Raw genomic sequence first — 22801 nt, forward strand, 5'->3', positions numbered from 1 at the left:
CAGCTTCGACAAGTGGATTTTACTCTGACTGGAACTTCCACCCCATATAAAATTTGCCAACAATTTATTCATCTTATGAATAATGCTAGCTAGAAGGAAGAAAATATGAGCCCAATAAATAGCTAACTGCGCTAAAACTGACTGAGATAGAATAAGTCTCCCTGCCAGAGAGAGAGCCCTGTATTCCCAGGCCGAGATTTTTTTATAAAATCTTTCCAGTACCCATTGCCAATCCGCTCTGGAGTAGCCTTTGGCCTTTAATTGAAATCCCAGATATTTCAAGCCTTCTTTAATCGATTTCGAACCAATACCAAGCAGATCGGCAATCCAGATCACCATTTCCATGTTTGTGTCATTATGGTAAAGGGAAGATTTTCCTTTGTTAATATATAACCCAGTAGCCCTTTGGAATCTATTAAGAATGTCATTGAGGCAGATCCAGGAAGCTCTGCACAGCATGGCGAAAATGAGCACGTCATCAACAAAAAGATTGTGAGACAAAAAGATATCCCTGCATATCCTAACCGGCTTGCATCGCTTTTCGGCCACGGCTTTATTGATCTGAAGACTGAGAGAGTTCATCGCCAGAATAAAAAGAAGAGGGGAGAGGGGACACCCCTGGCGAAGCCCTCTTTCTGCTGGAAAGAAATGAGAAGGCATTCCATTTATAATCACCGAGTAATGGACATTCTCAACACATGACATGATCCAATTGATGGATTGAGAGTTTAGACCAATCTTAGCCAGTAAACACCTCATGAATCCCCAATCCAAACAATCGTAGGCTTTCTGCAAATCGACTTTAAGGATGGCCGCATCCATCTTCCTTGATATCATTGAGAACAAGCTTTCCTGTGTGATAGCAACAACATCCAAAATGTTGCGTCCTTTCAAAAAAGCATGTTGGTCTTTGGAAAGGAAAGAGGCCAGCGTCGATTTCAATCTCTCCGCAATAATTTTGGAAATGATTTTGAAGGAGATATTACATAATGATATCGGCCTAAAATCATGAAAATATTCCGCTTCATCCTTTTTTTGGATTAGAGCAATCAGGGTGGACGATAAGATGTGGTGAATACTTCCAGACATACGGGATGCCACTACCATTCTCAACAGATCTTTTTTTATGATGTCGAAGAAGTGGGTGAATAATTCTATGGTCTAGCCATCCGAGCCTGGGCTTTTATCCTTTTTAAAAGCTTTGAGAATGCCAAGAAGTTCCTCTTCTGTGATTTGCTGGAAAAAACTCAAGTTGTTGTCGTCATCAAACATTTTTGGAGCCAATTCAATCCCCCAGAAAACATCCTGAAAATCACAGACTTCCCTCCTTTTGTATTGATTTTTAAAATCCTTCACTGCTTCATTTGAAATATCCTATTGGGAAACAAAATAACCACCCTTGCCATCAGTAATTCTCCATATTGTATTTTTTTCCTGCCTTGCATTTGCAACCTTATGAAAAAATCTAATGTTCCGATCACCATCCTTTAGCCAGATTGCCCTACTTTTAAGCCTCCAAGAAGCCTCCTCCTGTTCCAGAAGCTTTTGTTTTCTTTTTTCCAGATCTCTTATGCGGCATTTAATACTGAGAGGAAAATCATTTACATTCGTAGCCCCCAAAAAGTTGTCCAACTCCTTTTGAATGTCTTGAAGCGACTGCCTGTCCTTTTTTCTTTTATCTTGTTGCCACTCCTTCGTCACCTTTCTCAATACCACCATCTTTTCTCTAAAAGTCATAAATGGGGGGGATAAATCTCTTGCTGATAGATCCTTCCAAGATTTGGATATAATTCATTGAAATCTGGGTCCTCTAACCAAGTTCGATTAAATTTGAAGGGGTATCCCATTCTGATGTCCTTCTCCCGCCAGCTTAGGAAAATAGGCCTATGATCAGAAGTGAAGGCTGACCCAATAACTGAGATGGGCATGCCCATTTTGTCTATAATGCTCGCATGCAGAATGAACCGATCAATCCTCTTAGCAATATATGCTTTTCCTGATTTGTTGTTGTCCCATGTTGGCATCAATTTAGTTGGAGCAATATCCACAAGATTTTTGTTAAGAAGTTCCATCTTAAATCGATCAGCAAGCGGGTCCCTTTTTCTTTTCGCTGGCGCCACCACCGCGAGCGAGAGCGCCGAATGCTCCATGCACGAGAACACCATCAACACCTTCAAAGAAATATCAGAGAGTCGGGTTTCAGTTTATGGGAAGGATGGATTACCGGACAGAAGGACTGGGATACCACCCCACGAAGATGCAGAGGGGGGGGAACGGCCAGGAGGCTGAGAGGCCAAAAACGCACGCGACAGGGGAAGGTGATGTTTTATAGTAGGCCGGAAGCTACGATACTTAGAACACGTCCTAGTCCAGGCGTCAAGACAGGGAGGAAGCATGCATGCATGAGCTTCCACGAGTAGAAACGTGGAGGAGAAATCTGCATGCGCTAAGGGCCGGGGAAAGAATTATAGCGTGGCAGAAACCTCAGCGTATTTTAGTGCGAGCCTTGAGATGTCAGGCCATGGATTGGCTCTTGAGGTGGCGATTCCATTGGTTGGCTGAACGGCGGAAAGTTCTCTGGTTGGCTCGCTGCATATCGGTCGCTCTCGCTCCGGCTCCTCCTCCGAAACTCCTCCTCCCCCTAAGATGAAATAGTATACTGGTTTGGCAAAAGACCTTACATCTTCCTTACAACATGCACAAGTGGATTTTCATACTCGTTCATATGCAATTATGCTAACATCACAAAAGTAAAAGATCTTGGTTAATTTTGGTAGCTGAAGAGATCCAGATCATTCAAAGAGTTGTTATAGTGAAGGACATGGGTAGAAGTATGGTCATATTTCATGCAACATTAGACAATAGAAAAGTTGATAACTTGACTCACATGATCAAATTTGAAGGTAAGATAAATAATCATCCCATTATCATTTCAGTTGACTTTGTAGCTAGCCATACTTATATTGATCCTCAACTTGTTGAAATATTCCATTTAAAGAAAACCAAACATGGAAGGACTTGGTTGGTTAAACTAGTTACAAGGACTAAGATAAGGAAAAGAAAACCACTGAAGGAATGTCAATTTTTCTTGAATGGTCTGAGTACAATTTCATATTTAAACATTACACCATTGGGTTCATATACTTTCCTAACTAGTATGGATTGATTGGAAAAGCACGGTGCTTTCCTAGACTGCTATAATAAGGCATCCACTTTCCTTCATAAGAAGGAGAACAAAGACAAATGCAAGGGAACTATCAACCATGCAATTGAAAAAAAAAAGTTAAAAAAAAGGGTTTTGTTATCTCTGGACCTGTTGTGGTCAAACACAACCCCCCCATTTTTTAATTCAATAATGGAGACTCTTTCTATTAATTTTTAGCTAAACACCTTTTATGATTTTTATTAAGTTAATTATCCTGCAATTTTTTTATTTTTCATTTTTTTGCCAGATTTCAATTTTGATTGTTTTATTGAATCTGACTTTTCACAAGCTTTCCATCGATACTTGTTTCGTTTTATTTGGTCAAATGTTTGTAAATGACACTCTTTTGAAGTTTGATCATTTGTGTTGCCTGGGTTAGAAAATGTATAAAATGTACTAATATTTTAATTTTCGTAGTTAAAATAGTCATTCATTGTAATTAATAACTCTTAGTTCAGTTTTACTATTTCTTTTATTTTTCACTAATGGTCCTACAAAATGACCCAGCTAAATTGCACAACCGATGAAATCATGTTTCGGGATATTGGTAATTTACTCCAACTTGTTATTTTAAAATAAATTTCCAAACCCAAAACCCCAAAATTGCAATAAAAAGCTGAAGTCCAATTTGTAAAATTATTAAAACCCACGTAGACCCCACTTCACATCCTTCCAAAAAAAATGTGATCTTAAAAATTGTTTGCAAAAAAATATTGTGATATTGTAATATCCTATATTGCAAATTTATTTAAAACTTCAAACACATCTATTTTGAAATTGCGATGAGCAATGAGTAATTTGATTTTATACGGCGTATTAAAAACTTTAGTGTAAAGTTTTGAACTCCTTAAAAATCCCGTGACCTCATGCTAATTTCACATTCTCACATCGCACAATTTCCCGCATTGCATGTTTTATATGAGGGCATTCCAAAAAAATGCGATGAATTATTTCTTGCCAGATGCGATAAACCCTTAACTCCTCCCTCTCGTTAACTCTTCTAACAAATGTTGGTTTTTGTTTTTGACTTAGTTGGTAAGTTATATAGTTTTGATTTATATGGTTCATGAATGGTTACAGAAGTTTTGATTTATAGTTCATGAATAGTTTTGATTTATATAGTTTTGATTTATTGGTAAGTTATATAGTTCATGAATGGTTACAGAAGTTTATATGTTGTCGTAACAGCCAGTCATGTTGTTGGGTTACCGCTGATTTTCATAGATTTTGATATGTATACAATTTTCCTGAATATAAAATATTATGATTTTTTTTCTGAAAAAAGTTATATAGTTTTGATTTTATAGAAAACATATATTATATTATAATTATTTTATATTATAATTATAATTTTAATATAATTTAAATTATAATATTAATATAATATAATAATATTTTAGTACTTAATTTTGTTTTAATTAATTTAATCTCGTTAAATAATTAATCTGTAATTAATATAGATTAATAATGTAATTACAATTAATTAGTATTAATTAATTAAAATATTTTTAATTAATTTAGGGTTAGATTTTTATTTTAAAATTTTGATTTTTAGCCCAAGCAATAGAAATTCCAAATTTCTGGCAATTTCAAGTCCTCAACTTTGGAAGCTCATAAATTGAGTTTACTTGGCCAAATGAGGCCTAGGACAGTGCATTGGATAGATAAAATTAAGGAGAACATTTCTGAGGAGGTTTCACTAACAGGTTTTATCATTTATTGGGTCTAAAATCTAGTAGAAGATCAAACTTCGAATTTTAAACAAAATCAATTTTCTGAGTTTTATTTTCTGCATTCTCATTCGCTCAAGCCTCTTCTAAGTACAAATCCATTCATCAATAAAATCTTTGGCCAATTAGATCATCACATGCATCAATTGAAAGCTTAGATTTCTTTTATTTCAATTATGTAATTAAGTTTTAATTGGATTTGTTTTAATTCCAGATTTATCATTTTGATTTTATTTTTACATTTTAATTTTGTTTTGATTTGATTTTGTAGGAAAACAGTTAAAGATATGAAGAGAAAATAATCTCAATCAACAAGAAAGCTCCAGCATAGAAGAATGGAATTTTGAGCCAATGAAAATTAATTAAACATATTTATTCTTCAACAAACTTTCCTATTCTAAATTCCTTTGTAAATATTATAAATACCCAATTGTAGAATGTAATAAGGACTTCTCTGCTCTGCAATTCTAGAATTCTAAAAGTTTGTAATAGGGATTTGGAGTTGTAGGTGGGAGAAGAGGAATCTTAGATCTAGATATTATTGAGGTTTTTCTTTTACATTCTGAATTATGTATAATGAACAGAGTTTACACTATTGTAGCTCTGGTTTTGAAAGCGGAAATTCAAGCACTATAAAACATTGTTGGAGACCAGAGCTAGAGAATGATTCAATAAAATTGATATTTCAAATACTATTATTTTAAATACTTGTTTCATTTTATGATGACAGGAATGTGTCAAGTTACTTCCATGTTTATGCACTTTTATCGATATGGGTAATTTGTCTCAATTTTATGTTATTATGTACCTCTACTCTTATGGATTAAATTTTGATTTTTGAGTAACTATTTACTCAGAAATCTTTGTTATAAAACTAATTTATTTAATAGTGATATGTTGTGAACTTCTTCCGCATATTATTATTTAATTATTCAAATTACTCATTAAATGATCAATATGATTTTGCGAACTTCTTCTTGAGTGCTATTGATTGATTATTTCAGCTAAGAGGTCTCAATAAGATGTGTTTTGGTATTCATAATGTCAATTAATTGAACTGCTTAATTAACTTGATATTCATTATAAACCAGACATATTTAAGTCCCGATTATTTAAAATTATCTTACTCTTAATTGGGTTAGATCTATATCTGCCTAATTGAGATAGGATTAAGATAGTTCTTTTTGCTTGCATCTTAGAATAAGTTTGCATTTAGATTATTTTCTACATTCTTTTAAGACCTCTTCCCAAGGAGGCAAACTTGAGTAGTGGCTTGGCTGAGCCCAAAATCAGCTTAAGGATCACTTTCTTCCCTGATCAGCAAGAGGGTTGATCTAATGTCTCTTCTCCATTGGTAAATAAAAGTCATATTTTAAATCCAATGGAGATTGAGAGAAGGTAATTGGACTTAGTTGAACCAGTCAAAACTACAATTCCAAACGGAAAAAGAGCTGTTTTAAGGTCCGGACTGGGTAGTCATCCCCCATGTTTTTGCAATGAATTTCGAGGCTTCAACATTTTGGCGCTAGAAGGAGGGCCTGAAACTTGTTGTATATTGGAGCCTTTTGAATTTTAACATTTTATTTAATCACGATGGCTCCTCTTAAACTTCCAATTTGGAGTTGTATCCATGGATGTGCATCTTCCAATACTCCACCCAAAGTGGTAAGACTCTTGTCTCAGGTAAAGTTTAATGGTAAGAGAAATTCTTCTATTTTTAATCATACCTTTCAATTTATTAAAAAAAATTCAAATTATGATTTTCAAGGAATTGATGAAGGCATTTTATGCAGAATTTTTACTTTCACATTTGCGGCAAAAGCCAGAAACTGGTGTAGAACTCTTCTAGTTGCCTCAATTCACAGCTAGGATCAATTTTTTACAATTTGCATTTGTAAATTTGACGGCTATGATTATGAACAAGTATGTGATGAAATTGAATATCTATGAAGGTTTGAAAATGAGTCTTTTATTGATTTTAATATTCGATTTCATTTGAATTGTTTAAAATTTAAAGTCGAAGATAAACCTTCGGAAGAAGAAATATTAGATTGGTTTGAACATATTTGTTCTATTCCTCCCATTCATAATCCATATGAAATTAGTTCAAGTTTTCTTCCATCCCCTTCCAACATAAATGACAATTCCAATATGAATGTGCAAATAAATTATGATGAAGTGGTCTCACAAAGCTTGGAAAATATTTATATCAGAATGCAAAAAGATAATAGTAGAAATTTTGGAGAAAGAGCTGCCTTGAAATTTGAAAATTACTCTACATTGAATTTAGAAAATCAGATCGCAAATCGACAAGTACAAGCAACAATCAAAGTAACCAATAACACACAAACTGATGTACAAATTTTAGAATTCTTTCATAATGAGAAAATACCAAAATCATAGCAGCAAAGCAAGCTTCTTCAAGAAAGTATGAGTATACAAAGGAATGATCTAGAATCTGAAATTTATAATGAACAAAATGCACAAGAGTTCTCAAACATAGAAACTTTTAAGTTCATTATTTCTGATTCTCATTTTTCCCTTTATCCTGATATTTTTACTGATGGTAATTTTCCCTCTCTTGGTATTATTGATATTTCAGAAAATATAGAAGCTAATCTAAGATAGAGAAACAAGAATTGATCATTCTTTTGGAATTAATAAACATGTACTTTATATTCCTTCTTGTTTTGATACATTGGATGAGATCGAAGGGAATTCTAATAAATATCGTGAAGTCATTTATGATAATTACTCTGACAATGAAGATGTTGATTTGTATTCTTCTCAAGTCAATCCTCATGAGAAAATTCAAAACACATATGAGGATGAAGAACGCTTTAATTCAGAAATTATTCCAACTAACCCTCATTTTCAAGCAGAAAATTATCTTCATGATTTCGACATCCAAGAAATCATTCCTATTCATGGTCATAATTCTCTTTCTAATTCACAAGTTGGAATTGGCAATCATTCAAATTCCATTATTCTGGCCAAATCTTGTGAAAAAAGAAATTATTTCAAAACAATCCCAATTGTGTTGTAACATTAGTTGTACCAATACCGATTTTATTTTATTTTTGTTTCCTCACTTATTTTGTTTAAAATCATATTTAACTTCGGATTTTATTTTTCAAATTTTTGATACTTTACGTTGGCATATTAAACATTGCACTATCAAAAACTCAATTGATGCATTGCCCTATTGGGAAATTGAAGTTTCATATAATAATCTTGAACATCAAAAGCTATCAATATTTCAATTTCAATCGATGCTAATTTTTTATCAAAAGCTTCTATCTTCTCAAAAGCAGTATCAACAAGAAAGTGTATTTTTACAATCTGACCAGCAATCTAATTCAATTAATAATCTTCCATTGTATCTAACAGATTTCCATCCATTTTTCATTAACTCATTTGAAAAATATTTGGGAAGTTTTCTTTCATAGAATATTGTTAATAGTTTAACACTTATACATAACACTAACAATTTTTTTCAGGCCTGTGAATCTAAAAGCTCATATTCAAAATATGGCCTATTATCTTCTCTTTTTAATTTCTTCCAATTATTAATGGAAATCAATTCAGATTTCTATGATCCAATTGAAATCCAGTTGGAAAGGGCATTTCAAAATAATGAGATTTTAAATAAGTTGCTAACAATAACTGTACATTCTGCTTTCATATTTAGTTTTCTTACTTTAATTAAATTTGTATTTCTATTACTAATGTTTGAATTGTACATATATGTAGGAATTAAAATGAGAGAGTGGTTACATTGGAAATATGACTATACCTAGCCATTTTCATGTATATAGTTAGGATAGGAGTAGAATTAATGTAGTTAGTTTGCTTATATAGTTAATTTATTTTTAACAATTCTATAGATAAAAATAAAGCAAGAAATCAACCCTTCTCATATCATATACATGTTCAGAGAAATATTTTCCTCTCATCGGAAACTTTTTGATTTTTGCTTCCCATCTTTAAATCAAAAATTTCTTGCAGCAATACCTCTACCCATGACTACATCTCTGCCTATTTCGAATAATGTCTTGACTAAATTTAATTGAGAATGCACTTGGCACACATCACCTCAAAGCCACTTTTCTCTATTTCGACATTTCCTTCTAATATTTTCTTCTTAGATTGTTATGTTGAAAATTTCGATGATGCAAAAGCTTCCTGATATCATTGTCCTGTAAAATATATGACTGTCTAAGCTTGCAAGCTTAATGCCAATTCGATTATTATTAATCAGTCTTAATTTTTGCTGTAAACACATGAAGTTCATGTTATCTTCCTCAGAATTTGTTAAAATGACCTTAAGGGTGTCCTTGTTGTGTGCACACATTTGAATATGTGTTGATATTTTGTCATAATCAGTGGCTTTATTCTATTCTGATCTTTAGTTTATTATTTGATGATGTAATATGTACCATATTTATGTACTAAAAATATTATTGAACAACCATATTAACAATACAGACTTCGGTTAAGTTAATTCAGAATGAGCAAAGGTAATAATTACTATTGCAATTCAAAGGGGAGCATATTTTCATTTACATTTCTGGTGAATTCTATGAATTTCAGATTTCCTGAACATGAATAACTGATTTTCTTTTAGCTGATTGCACACTCTAGTTTAAAATAAATAATGAGATGATTTTGAACAAAATCTGAATTTTGAGAAATCCATGGAAGAAATTGAAGATTCATGAGATAAAATTTACAAACAATTTTCTTCCAAGTACGCATTCATCAGTTCATTTTCATCTATTGTTGGTTTTTCCTTTTTCCTTAGTTTATTTCTTATTCTTGTTCTATTTCATTTGCAGGTTTTCATTCATTTTCGAAACTTGAAGTAAGTAGCAAACCCATTTCAAATCCACAAAAGGTTTAGGGAAATTTTGTTTGTTGTTCATTAGAATTTGAGCATTCTTTAATTTTTCTTTCATTCATTAGAAAACCCAATAGGCCTTTAAAACATTATCACAAAATTCATATCAGAATATTTCAACTTGACTTTCATATCACTGATACTACGATGAATATACATTTGTGATATTCCCTTCCCGCTCATCTTCATCAATTCTTTCCTTTCAATATTACATCATCCATATCACAACTATTTGTATCGCAATATTCCATCGGAAGTGACTCTTAGCGTTTACTGATAAAAAATTGTTGATACAAGACCTTTGATGTTCTTTTACACACCTCTCTTGCAAAATTCCACAATTATCATATCGTATATCACATTTCGCATTTCGCATATCCGATAGTTGACTTTGCCAATATTGCTATGTTCACACAATTCCAGACCTGATATAAAATTTAAATCAAGTTCATTAAAAATATTGTGTCCATTTAATCGCAATAATGGTAGGGGCATAGGTTTAAAAGTCTCGATGTTCCAGATCCAATACGATATTAAATTCACATAATAAATTTATCAGGTCTGTTCTTCATCGCACATAGGTGTATCAACAATGTTACATTATGTACTTAAATTTTCCGATCGCTGATTTCTTTTGAGATCCAAAGCCAGTCCCACCAATTTTCCACATCATCCATCACATCCCCACAGTCGCAGAATAATATCGGCATTTCCGACATGACTATTTCCCAATGTCCCAATATGTCGATATCACAATCGCTTCATTGTAATTTTTATTATATATGCTCATATCACAATTCTGAATCTGCGATGTGCGATGTGCGAAGTGTGATGTGCGATGTGGCTATTCCTCGATCCCCGATATAACAATTCTTTGATATTGCCATTGCCCCATCGCATCGCATATTTTCACATAGCATATGTCCATATCACAAATTTGCCACCACAACAAATATATCACATCGCAAAACTCAAATGAAGCCTTATCTTAATATTTTCCGATGTGATAGACTCTGATACATGCCCCTTTGCCATTAACATTCAATCGTTATATCCCATATCGGCAAAGGTAAAAATCGCGGATTGAAATTTAAGTATGGCGAAGAAACTTGCGATGCGAAACATCCGCTGAGGCATTGCATTGTATAAAATATTTTAAGGCAATCTTGGGTAATCACTATGGTATTAAAGAAATTGATAGGAAATTTGCAACAAGGTTAGATCATTTCGATTTCTCTTATATTTCAGTTTTAAATATACCACTCCATATTTAATATGAAATTTATGACCTTCTCGTCTATACATATAAATTTCAATATCTTGGATTTGGTCTTAATTCTGGACAATTTATGGAAATGGAGTTAATATGAAACTTATAATATTATAAGAATGTTCATCATTGCACTTCATTGAGAAGCATAATTTTATTCTCATTTCTGATGGATTTGTTTTATTTTTTATTCCTTGAACGCAAAGGATTATCTCCTTATAGTTTACTACTTGCTTTGGTTTAAATAAAACAAATAATGATTTTGGGTTATAAGATTACGGTTAGTTCAACTTCTTCATGCTTTTGATTTTAATTAAAAGAAGAAGTTAGCTAGCATTGGAGAAGATGATACCTCACAGGTAAGATTAAATGCAATTCTCCAATGGTAAGTTTCATATACCCACTTTCATTTATTTTCATTACTTTACTTTAGTTTCATTTTTGTTTTTAAATTCTACTAATATAAAAATATGTTTTGCAGCTCTTCATAAAAGCTTTCAATCCTCCACCATATCAGATTTTGAAGCCCTATACTCTTTTCCTGGTTTTCTTTCAAGAAGCAGCGATAATCTTCATTGAAACAACTACACTAGGAAGTTTCTGAACCTTTAGTTTGTTTCTTTAAGCATTCCTTTTATTAGAAAATGATTAAGATGATGCTTTGAAACAAGAAGATTGACACCAGACATAAATTTTTTCATTGTGGCTGAATTTTATCATCACTGCTATCTGAAGCCTAAAACGCTTATAACCCTGCAAGGTAAAATTTATCTAAATCTCAACATAAGAAGGAATGGTTACATGATTATTTTCTTTTACTTCATTTTGTTGAGACATTGGTATAAACATTCTTGTTGGAGTTTATCTTTTAAAAACTTGGATTTTCCTTTCTGCTCTTACCTTTTTATTTTTATTTTTGTTTGTTGATTTCTTTTATCAATTCAGATTAGGAATTCTTTTCCTTTTATTTTTTAGTTTTGATTTTGGTGACTCTGCCATAATTTATACGAAAGGCCTTTTTGTTACCTAACAATGGTCGGCATACGCAGAAAAAGAATGTTAATAGTCTACTATTGGATTTTTCTTAAATCTCTTAATAAAGTTTGTTTTTCTTATTATAAAGGTAGACATACTTAGGGAAGAGATTACAAAACAAGAGAAGCTGACAAAGTATCATAAAATCTGATAAATTTATTTGTCATCAAAACTGTACTTATTTTGAGATTTCAATATTTTATTAAGATCTTTCAAAAGTTTATTATCAGTCAAGAAAAGTTATTTTTAACCAAGTAAAGACACTTTACAGCAAAGCACCCTTAACTCTAAAATTGTCATTCTTAACTCTTAAGGAGTTAATAATTCTCCCTGTCCAAAAAGTCTTGTTTTTCTAGAGTGTAATCCAAAAATATATTTAAACTTAAAAAATAAGGGAGTCTCATCATGAGCCTGCTTACCATGATCTTAGGGGAAAAATAAGCTGACAATACCAACACTGCTAAACAAACCAAGGTAATTGCTTATGATTGCAAACAATTATAAGACAATGGGTCTCATCACGAGCCAGCTTGTTCAGTCCAATTATAACTGGTGAATAGCGTTGTCAACTATCTAGCTACCAAACCAAGACAATGACTTTTAAGAACTAAAAAAATAAAAACAAATACAAAGAAAACAAACATATATAAATGTATTTATCTCTAGATCAATAATTCTTAAATAGATGGGATTCTGAATCGTTGATGATTAAAAGGTAACCCTGTCAAGACTATAGATGTTTGTTGGCAGCAGTGGTTCTACCTGTGATAAATGAGTATATTTTAAAAGCTATGTTGTAAAGTGACCCCTGTTTTATCTCTACAACTAATTAAAACACTGATATAGAGTTATGAGATATTTTGATTTATGAGGAATTTTAAGAAAAATCACAATTAGATGATTCTTGTTTTTATTCAGACTAATGAACCTAGTCAAACATTTCAAAAATAATTCTCTTCTTTAATTATTTTTACTTTAATTTTAGGAAAATCTCATTGATATGAAACATAAATAACTATTTTGTCTCCCATGTGTTGCCATTGTTGTGGTAAAACACAACCCCCCCCCCAATTCTCTTCTTTAATTATTTTTACTTTAATTTTAGGAAAATCTCATTGATATGAAACATAAATAACTATTTTGTCTCCCATGTGTTGCCATTGTTGTGGTAAAACACAACCCCCCCCATTTTTTATTTATGTACTTCAATAATGGGGACCCTTTCTATTAATTTTTGGCTAAACACCTTCTATGATTTTTATTAAGTTAATTATCCTGCAATTTTGTTATTTTTCATTTTTTTTGTCAGATTTCCATTTTGATTGTTTCATTGAATCTGACTTTTCACAAGCTTTCCATCGATACTTGTTTCGCTCCATTTGGTCAACCAGTTTGTAAATGACACTGTATTGAAATTTGATCATTTGTGTCGTCTCGGTTAGAAAATGTATAAAATGTACCAATATTTTAATTCTCGTAATTAAAATAGTCATTCATTGCCGCAGATCAAGATACAGCATAATAATAGTACTTTGCCATTATTATATTAAGTCTTGGTTTTTGACCGGGAAGAGTGCGCGGGTAGAGTGGATCCAGCAGTTGCATTAGTCAAAGTGACAGAGATGGAAACAAAGAGAGCTGCAGTTTCAATCCTCTCATTATCAGTCGAGCGATGGCGGCCTTTTAGTCGAGCGTTCGTTACCTCACCCTGCCGGACCTTGCCCAGTGCGGACAAGCGACTACGTACCTTCTCATAAGGTTTCCCTCTTATTTATGTTTGATGGTGGGATTTGGGCTCTCATTCACCATGTCAGAAATGACATATGCCCATTTGTAAATAATAACTCTTAGTTCATTTTTACTATTTCTTTCATTTTTCACTAATGGTCCTACAAAATGACCCAGCTAAATTGCACAACGAATGAAATAATGTTTCGGGATATTGGTAATTTTAAAATAAATTGCCAAACCCAAAACCCCAAAATTACAAAAAAAAACTGAAGTCCAATTTGTAAGATTATTAAAATCCACATAGACCCCACTTCACATCCTTCCAAAAAAGAAAAAAGAAAAAAATGTGATCCTAAAAATTGTTTGCAAAAAAATTGCAATATTGCGATATCATATATTGCAAATTTATTTAAAACTTCAAACACATCTATTTTGAAATTGCGATGAGCAATGAGCAATTTAATTTTATACGACGTGTTAAAAACTTTAATGTAAAGTTTTGAACTCCTTATAACCCCCATGACCTCATGCTAATTTCACATTCTCACATCGAACAATTTCCCGCATCACATGTTTTATATGACCTCATGCTAATTTCACATTCTCACATCGAACAATTTCCCGCATTGCATGTTTTATATGAGGGCATCCCAAAAAAATGTGATGAATTATTTCTTGCGATATGCGATAAACCCTTAACTCCTCCCTCTCGTTAACTCTTTTAACAAATGTTGGATTTTGTTTTTGACTTAGTTGGTAAGTTATATAGTTTTGATTTTATAAAAAACATATATTATATTATAATTATGTTATATAATAATTATAATTCATATTATAATTTAAATTATAATATTAATATAATATAATAATATTTTAATAATTAAAATTATTTTTTTAAATTTTTTTAATTATGTTAAATAATTAATATAGATTAATAATGTAATTACAATTAATTAGTATTAATTAATTAAAATATTTTTAATTAATTTGGGATTAGATTTTTATTTTAAAATTTTGATTTTTAGTTTAAGAAACAGAAATTCTAGATTTTTGGCAATTTCAAGTCCTCAACTTTGGAAGATCATAAATTGAGTTTTACTTGGCCAAATGAGGTCCATGACAGCTCATTGGATAGATAAAATTAAGGAGAACATTCTGAGGAGGTTTCACTAACACGTTTTTATCATTTATTGGGTTTAAAATCCAGTATAAAATCAAGCTCCGAATTTTTAAACAAAATCAATTTTCTGAGTTTTATTTTCTGCATTTTCATTCGCTCAAGCCTCTTCTAAGTACAGATCCATTTGTCAATAATATCCTTGGCCAATTAGATCATCACATGCATCAATTGAAAGTTTATATTTCTTTTATTTCAATTATGTAATTAAGTTTTAGTTGGACTTGTTTTAATTCTTGATTTATCATTTTGATTTTATTACATTTTAATTTTGTTTTGATTTGATTTTGCAGGAAAATAGTTGAAGATATGAAGAGAAAAGAATCTCAATCAACAAGAAAGCTCTAGCAATAGAAGAATGGAATTTTGAGCCAATGAAAATTAATTAAACAGATTTACTCTTCAACAAACTTTCCTATTCTAAATTCCTTTGTAAATATTATAAATACCTGATTATAGAATGTAGTAGGGGCGTCTCTCCATTGCAATTCTGGAATTCTAAAAGCACTTCTGTAATAGGGATTTAGAGTTGTAGGTGGGAGGAGAGGAATCTCATATCTGGAGATTATTGAGGTTTTTCTTTTACATTCTGAGTTATGTGTAATGAACAGAGTTTGCACTATTGTAGCTCTAGTTTTGAAAGCAGAAATTCAAGCACTGTAAAAGACTATTGGAGACCGGAGCTAGAGAATGGATTCAATAAAATTGGTATTTCGAATACTATTATTTTAAATACTTGTTTCATTTTATGATGACAAGAATGTGTCAAGTTACTTCTGTGTTTGTGCACTTTTGTCAATATGGGTAATTTGTCTCAATTTTATGTTATTATGTACCTCTACTCTTATGGATTAAATTCTGATTTCTGAGTAACTATTACTCAAAAAACTATCTTATAAAACTGATTTATTTAATAGTGATATGTTGTGAACTTCTTCCGCATATTATTATTTAATTATTCAAGTTATTGATTAAATGACTAATATGACTTTGTGAACTTCTTCCTGATTGTTGTTGATTGATTATTTCAGTTAAGATGTCTCAATAGGATGTGTTTCGGTATTCATAATGTCGGTTAATTTAACTACTTCATTAATTTGATGTTCATTATAAACCAGACATATTTAAGTCCTAATTATTTAAAATTATCTTGCTCTTGATTAGGTTAGATCTATATCTGACTAACTGAGATAGGATTAAGATAATTCCTTTTGCTTGCATCTTAGAATAAGTTTGCATTTAGATTAATTTCTACCTTCTTTTAAGTCCTCTTCCCAAATAGGCAAACTTTAGTAGTGACTTGGTTGAACCCCAAATCAGCTTAAAGATCACTTTCTTCCCTAATCAACAAGAGGATTGATCTGATGTCTCTTCTCCATTGGTAAATAAAAGTCATATTTTAAAGCCATTGGAGACTGAGAGAAGGTAACTGGACCTAGTTGAACTAGTCGGAACGCCCATTCCAAACGGAAAATGAGTTGCTTTAAGGTCCAGACCTAGTGGTCATCCCCCATGTTGTTGCAACGAATTTCGAAGCTTCAACAGGTTCTTATATTCTTCTTTAGAGATTGCAAATAGTGCAGTGACCAGTGATAATAAACAGGGAATAATCACTTTCAAAGAAGTCATGAGGATTAACCTCTCTCGGCGTTTAATCCATGGACCAACGAATCATAGGTTAGTGCTTAACCATGGAGCAAGGTGATCAAGAGGTCCGATGAATTTATTTTAAGAACAGAGTAAAGGGCATGTTCCTCTCACCATGATCACCATCCCTCAACACCCCCAATGCTCTTAAAACCAAATCCGATGGTGTGACTTGCACAAGGATTAGAAGGCTAAGCAGTTCCAATGCTGAAAGTAAAAAGAGTGATTCGAAAGTTCTAATTAGTTTTGGGGGCTAGCAAAGAGCTCATTCCATCTGGGGTAATCCCTACCATAACACGGTGGGGTTATCGGCGAAATGGGCTCCTCCCATTGGCTCCTCGTGATTGAAGGCCCAGGGGCCTAAAGGGATAGTTAAAACATGCTGGTCCGCTCCTGCCTCTGACCTCCACTTCCCGGTCTATCGACCAACCCTTAACTGCCACGTATCCTCTACTCCAATCGCTAAGCCCACCATTTGGACTGTCACACCCCTTCTACTATATAATAGCATGTCACCCAAACTTTCCCTTCCTAACATCTATTATATAGTACCAATGAGAATATCCCCTCCTGGTCACCTACGCAGGATATATCACTCCGCGTATCTGAAACGTATAAGGATCACTCCCCGATGTTGCTTTCAGTCACTCTTGCGGGCTCCAGGTAACCCATCACCCCAACCACCTGTATTTTTCTTTCGTTTGCTCAATAAAATGAAGCAAACTATGCCCGCGATCCCCAAATCCCGTGAGACCAACTCTACTGGTGTCAAAACCTTGGTAGATGTCGAAGAGTCAAATTGCAAACCGTGCTTGTCCTTATTCACTCATCAACCTCCGTTGTGAATTGTTTTCAAACCGTGTGAGGAAGGAAGATCCTTTTAGGGTTGTTAAATCCAATCTATATTTTCAAATATCAACTTATATTCATCATTTCCCTAAATTTATATCCTAGCTAGCCACAACATACCAAGAAGAGAAGAATTGCTTATTTTCTGCCTCAGGCACTAAAATCCTGGAAATAACCCCTACCTTTATTCAAAGGGCTTTAATTTTTCCTGTTTCTTCCACAATGCAGTTGTTCACCGATGCTACCTTGGTTCATCACTTCGTTACTCTCCCTCTGTATGAACAACAGTCCTTCTTGGACCAAATCTTCGCTCCTGTATTTAAAAGCCTTCTCCCACAAGAGTGTTTCCCCATAACACTCTTCCAAAAATCCATTCGGCCCATCCTCATTGTAATCGCCTGTTTAATGGCTGAAGATAGCTCGCAAATAATAAATAAAGCCATCGTGGGGTTTTTGCATAAGATCAATCAGCCTGACCGCTGATCTAAACTTAAATAGGAATGCAACAAATTAAACATATAACCATAAATACAAAAATGCAACAGAAGAAAAACACTTAATTTCATTAATATCATAATACTGAAATATACTTACAAACATAATGGAAATAAACTAGCTCGGGCGATGGTATCTTACCTCTGAGAAGAGATGTGGTAGCTACATGCCTCTGAACTATGTTACAATCAGGCTCGAAGGACTATATATTATTGAGAAACAATGGAAAACCATAAACATCCAAAAACCTAACCCTAGGAGATGAAGTGCCAAAACTATGGGCCCCGTCTAGGTAATCGATACATCAACTTCCCGGGGTCGTAACTTTGGCATACGGTCTTTGTTTGTCTATCATAATACCTCGTTTCGAAGATCTAAAAGAGGATATCGAATGAAAACCTCGATGTTGGTTTGGGACGTTTTCGATCTCTCAATTTTCCTTAAAAACGTGGTTTAGGGCATCAAAATGGCTTCGGCAATTCAGGACCCGAAAAGCTACCAAAAATCATAAAATGTGCTACAATTAAGGAAACGGAAAAAACAAAAACAGACAGTGTTGGGAGTCCAAGTGGAATAGGCGGGTGGCCACCAATATCCACATGGATCATTCTTCCCCCCTTAGGAAGAAATGGTCCCCATTACGTTGAGTGTCTCCATGAGATGGGGAAACTTCTGTTTTACTTGGTCCCTCGTGAGCCACTTTCCTTGGTGAAGGAGTTGGTTAGCTTTGACAACCTGATATAGTTGGATCACCTGCTAGCGATTGTTCTTGATCTATGTGTCCATGATTTGATTAATTGGGGCCTGTTCCATGTAGTCTAGGTTTAGCTCTGTTGGTGTGAGTTGTTCTGCCATGTCGGATGTGTCTAGCAATGGTGGAAAGTATGGCCAAAGGCAGTCTACATTGAACAAAAGGTGCAGACTAAGGAATGGTGGAATGCTAAGCTAGAAGGCATTGTCCCCTACAACCTTGGTGATGGTTTGTGGCCCATATTAGAGTGGGAAAATCTTGTGGTGGCGTCTAGTGAGGTGCTCCTTTTGCAAATGTATCCAAACTTTGTTGCCCACCTAGAACTTGTGCAACACTCGATGCTGATCACGGTGATGCTTGTACTTAACATTTTCTCTCTCCAATATATCATGGACCTACTGGAGGATGTGTTGAATGCGCTCAATGAATCTGTTAGCCCTGTCGGCTTTAGAATGGACATGAGACGAATCTGCCTGAGTAGCTACAAATGGTATGGCCACATCAATGGGACATAATGGCTTAAATCCCAGCCCTACCTAAAAGGGGTTGTGGCCCATTAAGCTATGGATATTTCTGTTGTAGTTGTGTTAGAGACAGGGGAGACTTTCATCCCATGTGCATGGATGCTTCGAGTTGTACATGAGCAGAATGTGTACGATCATCCTGTTGACGACTTCTGTTGGCCATTAGTTTGGGGATGGAAAGTCATGGACTTGGTGAGTTTGGTATCTAGCATCGACCAGAGAATTAACCAAAATTCACTTAGGAATATGTTGTCTTGTTCAGAGACAATGAACTGTTGGATCCCAAAGTGTACCCACAGTCACTCAAAAAAGAGCTTAGCAGTGGCCTATGCTCTGATACTCTTCTTGCAAGCCACCATAATGGCCATCTTATAGAATCTATCAACGACCATTAAAACACAGTCATTATCATGCTTAGTATAAGGAAGACCCAACATGTAATCCATGGAGATGGATTCCCAAGGTCGACTATGAGTAGGCAGAGGAGTATATAGGCCTTGCTTCTTGATGGTTAGTTTGGAAATGGCACAGGTAGTGCAGGATTTAATGTACCTCCCAACATCCTGATGAAGGTTCAGCCAATAAAAATACTTCTATAGTACTGCCACTATTTTTTCTACTCCTAAATTTCTAGTGACCCGACTATAGTGTGCCTCCCAAATCATCTTGGCACGCTCACTTGAAGGAACACAAATGTGCCCCAGGTGGCATAATAGTGCATCCTGGAGGTGAAATTTTTGAACTTTCTTACCTTCCAGGAGTGTCTCATATGTGTTTCTGAATTCTAGATTGCTCTCATAAAGATGTAAGCACCCCAAAGTCTTGTGCCCATAGGAGTCGAGCACAGTGGTTAGCGCCATGACTAGTGGTCGGTTGTGGCAGTCTGTAACATTATTGGTGTTGTCCTTCTTGTACTTAATGTTCAAATGGAACTATTTTAGGAATGTGGACCATTTCTGATGGAGATCGTTCTACAAATTCCCTTATCTTTGTATGAACTATAGGGGTCGGTGGTCTGTGTGGATGCTCATTTCCTTCCCCATAATGTAATTCTTCCATTCACGACAGACCTACACAATGGAATAAATTTATTTTTCGTAAGTGGGATAATTTCAGACTGTGACTAAAAGTGTCTCACTGTGGTAAGCCACTAGATTCCACTGTTGAGTAATGACTCTACCAATAGCATAGTCAGAGGTGTTTATCTCAATCTCAAATGGTTGTTGCAGTATGGTAATGTGAGAACTGGTGCAGAGCAGAGGTGATGCTTCAACTCAGAAAATGCCTTCTATTGGGTTTTAGACCAAAAAAACTCTGATTTCACTCCACCCTTGGTGACTTGACTTAAAGGCCAAGTGATATGAGAGAACCCCAACACGAACCTGTAGTAGAAATTGGAAACAACCAGAAAGTTGTCGAGCTCTGTTAGAGTGGTTGGGGCTGGCTAATCCTAAATGACTTGTATCTTGGCTAGGTCCACATGAACACCCTACTCATCAATGATGTACCCCAGATATTGAACATGGGTCATACCAAAAGTGCATTTCTCCAAATTGGCACACAACTTGTGTTTTCGCAGGGTTTGAAGGACCTGTTGAATATGGTGGAGGTGCTCTTCCCAACTCTGGTTGAAGATCAAGATGTCATCTAAATACACCACCACAAATGCATTGGTGAAGGGTCACAAGATGTCGTCCATCAATCTCATGAAGGTTGCGGGGGCATTCATCAAGCCAAACGGCATGACCAACCATTCGAAAAATCCCTCCTTGTATTTGAAGGTAGTCTCCCAAACACCGAAGAGTTCGATAGGCACCTGGTGATAATCGAACTTCAATTCAATCTTGTTGAAATATTTGGCCCCCTTGAGCTGATCCAGAAGGTCATCAATTTGTGGCATTAGGTACCTATTCTAGATAATGATCTTGTTCAACGCCCGATAGTCAATATAGAGTCTCCAGGTCTCGTCCTTCTTCTGTACCAATACAATCAGGCTCCCACAGGGAAATTAGCTTGGCATGATGTGCCCTTTCTACAACAACTCCTGAATCTACCTCTTGATATCATCATTCTCTAGAACATAGGGTTGATAGATCGATCCATTGGGTAGCGATGCGATTGGGGTCAGATCGATGGAGTGCTTGACCTGACAGTCCAGAGGTACCCCTATAGGTGAGGTAAAAATTTCCTTGTACTCCTCCATGACCTTGTCCATCTACTGCTACTGTGCGGAGGAGCCATGTCTAGAAGTCGTGGCCACAACCTTCTTCTTTCCCTGAGGGAAAATCATAAGGAAAAATAAATTCCTGGTCGGGGAAATGATCTTATTGCATTGCTTTGCAGTGATCAAAGAGATGGTAGTAGGCGGGGCTACCTCCGGTATCCTGTACAACTTATTGCCCAAAGTAATAATCATAGAGTGAGATCTAGACTCATATACAACATGTCGCTTCCACAAGTATGGTTTTTCTAATAATACATCACAAACTTCAAGAGGAGAAACATCACATAGTACCTCATCTGTGAAGGGCTTGATGTTGTAGGGAAGGTGGCACTGCTGGCTGATGTGGAAATATCGTCCTTGGTGAATCCACCTGATGGCGTATGGCTATGGATGTGTTGTTTTTGGTAAGCCCAACCGCTTCACGACCTCTTCTGAAATGAGGTTATTTTGGCTCCTGTTGATGACAATGAACTACAACGGAGAACCTTTCACCCACATCTCTGAGCGGAAGAGGTGTTCCCCCTCCTCTGGATCTTCATGCCCATTCTTCTGGATCTTGGTCATGGCCACAGTGGCACTGGGCTTCACATCAATGATCTACGTCCATTTGTCATTCCCATTCTCAGGTTTGACTCAGAGTCGAAACATGCGTCTGATTTAGAAGCCTGTAGTTTGGCCACCAATGACTTCTTGGCCTGACACTCACTTGTGTTGTGACTGGAGCGCTTATTGAACTCACACCATTTTCCTGTGTCCTTCTATCTCTTCTGGTGTTGTTTTTTGCTTGCAACTTCAATGAGTTGTCCTGGGTCGCCCCACCTTCGCTTTGGCCTTTGTTCTGTTGTTTGGGGGTGCCCTTTCCTTGCTTTGGATTCACATATCCAAAGTCTCACTTTATTCTGTTTAAAATTCTGCTCAATCATGACAACGTATCAATATGTAGTGCCAAGCAAGGAGATATCCAAGAACTCCATATCATCCTGGATGTACTTGTGTAGATAGTCACGGTACTTGAGTACCAAATGCCTCTAAGAATCCTTGATACCCAACTTCGTGCGGAAGGCATGGAAAATATTTGTGAACTCTGGCACATCTTGGTCCCTTCCTTGCCGCAGCGTGGTCCACTTTATGTATTTATCTTCATAGCTCCTGACAAGGTAATATTGTTCCTTGATGGCGTCTCAGAAAATAGTGAGGATTCCCTCTCGCCCTTTTGTTCACAGTAGGTTTCCCACCAGTCCTTGACATGTGGGGCGGCTTTGA

Source organism: Pinus tabuliformis, chromosome 2_1, assembly GCF_031772625.1.
Source record: "Pinus tabuliformis cultivar Carrire ecotype Pingquan chromosome 2_1, CPIR1, whole genome shotgun sequence".
Classification (NCBI taxonomy): domain Eukaryota; kingdom Viridiplantae; phylum Streptophyta; class Pinopsida; order Pinales; family Pinaceae; genus Pinus; species Pinus tabuliformis.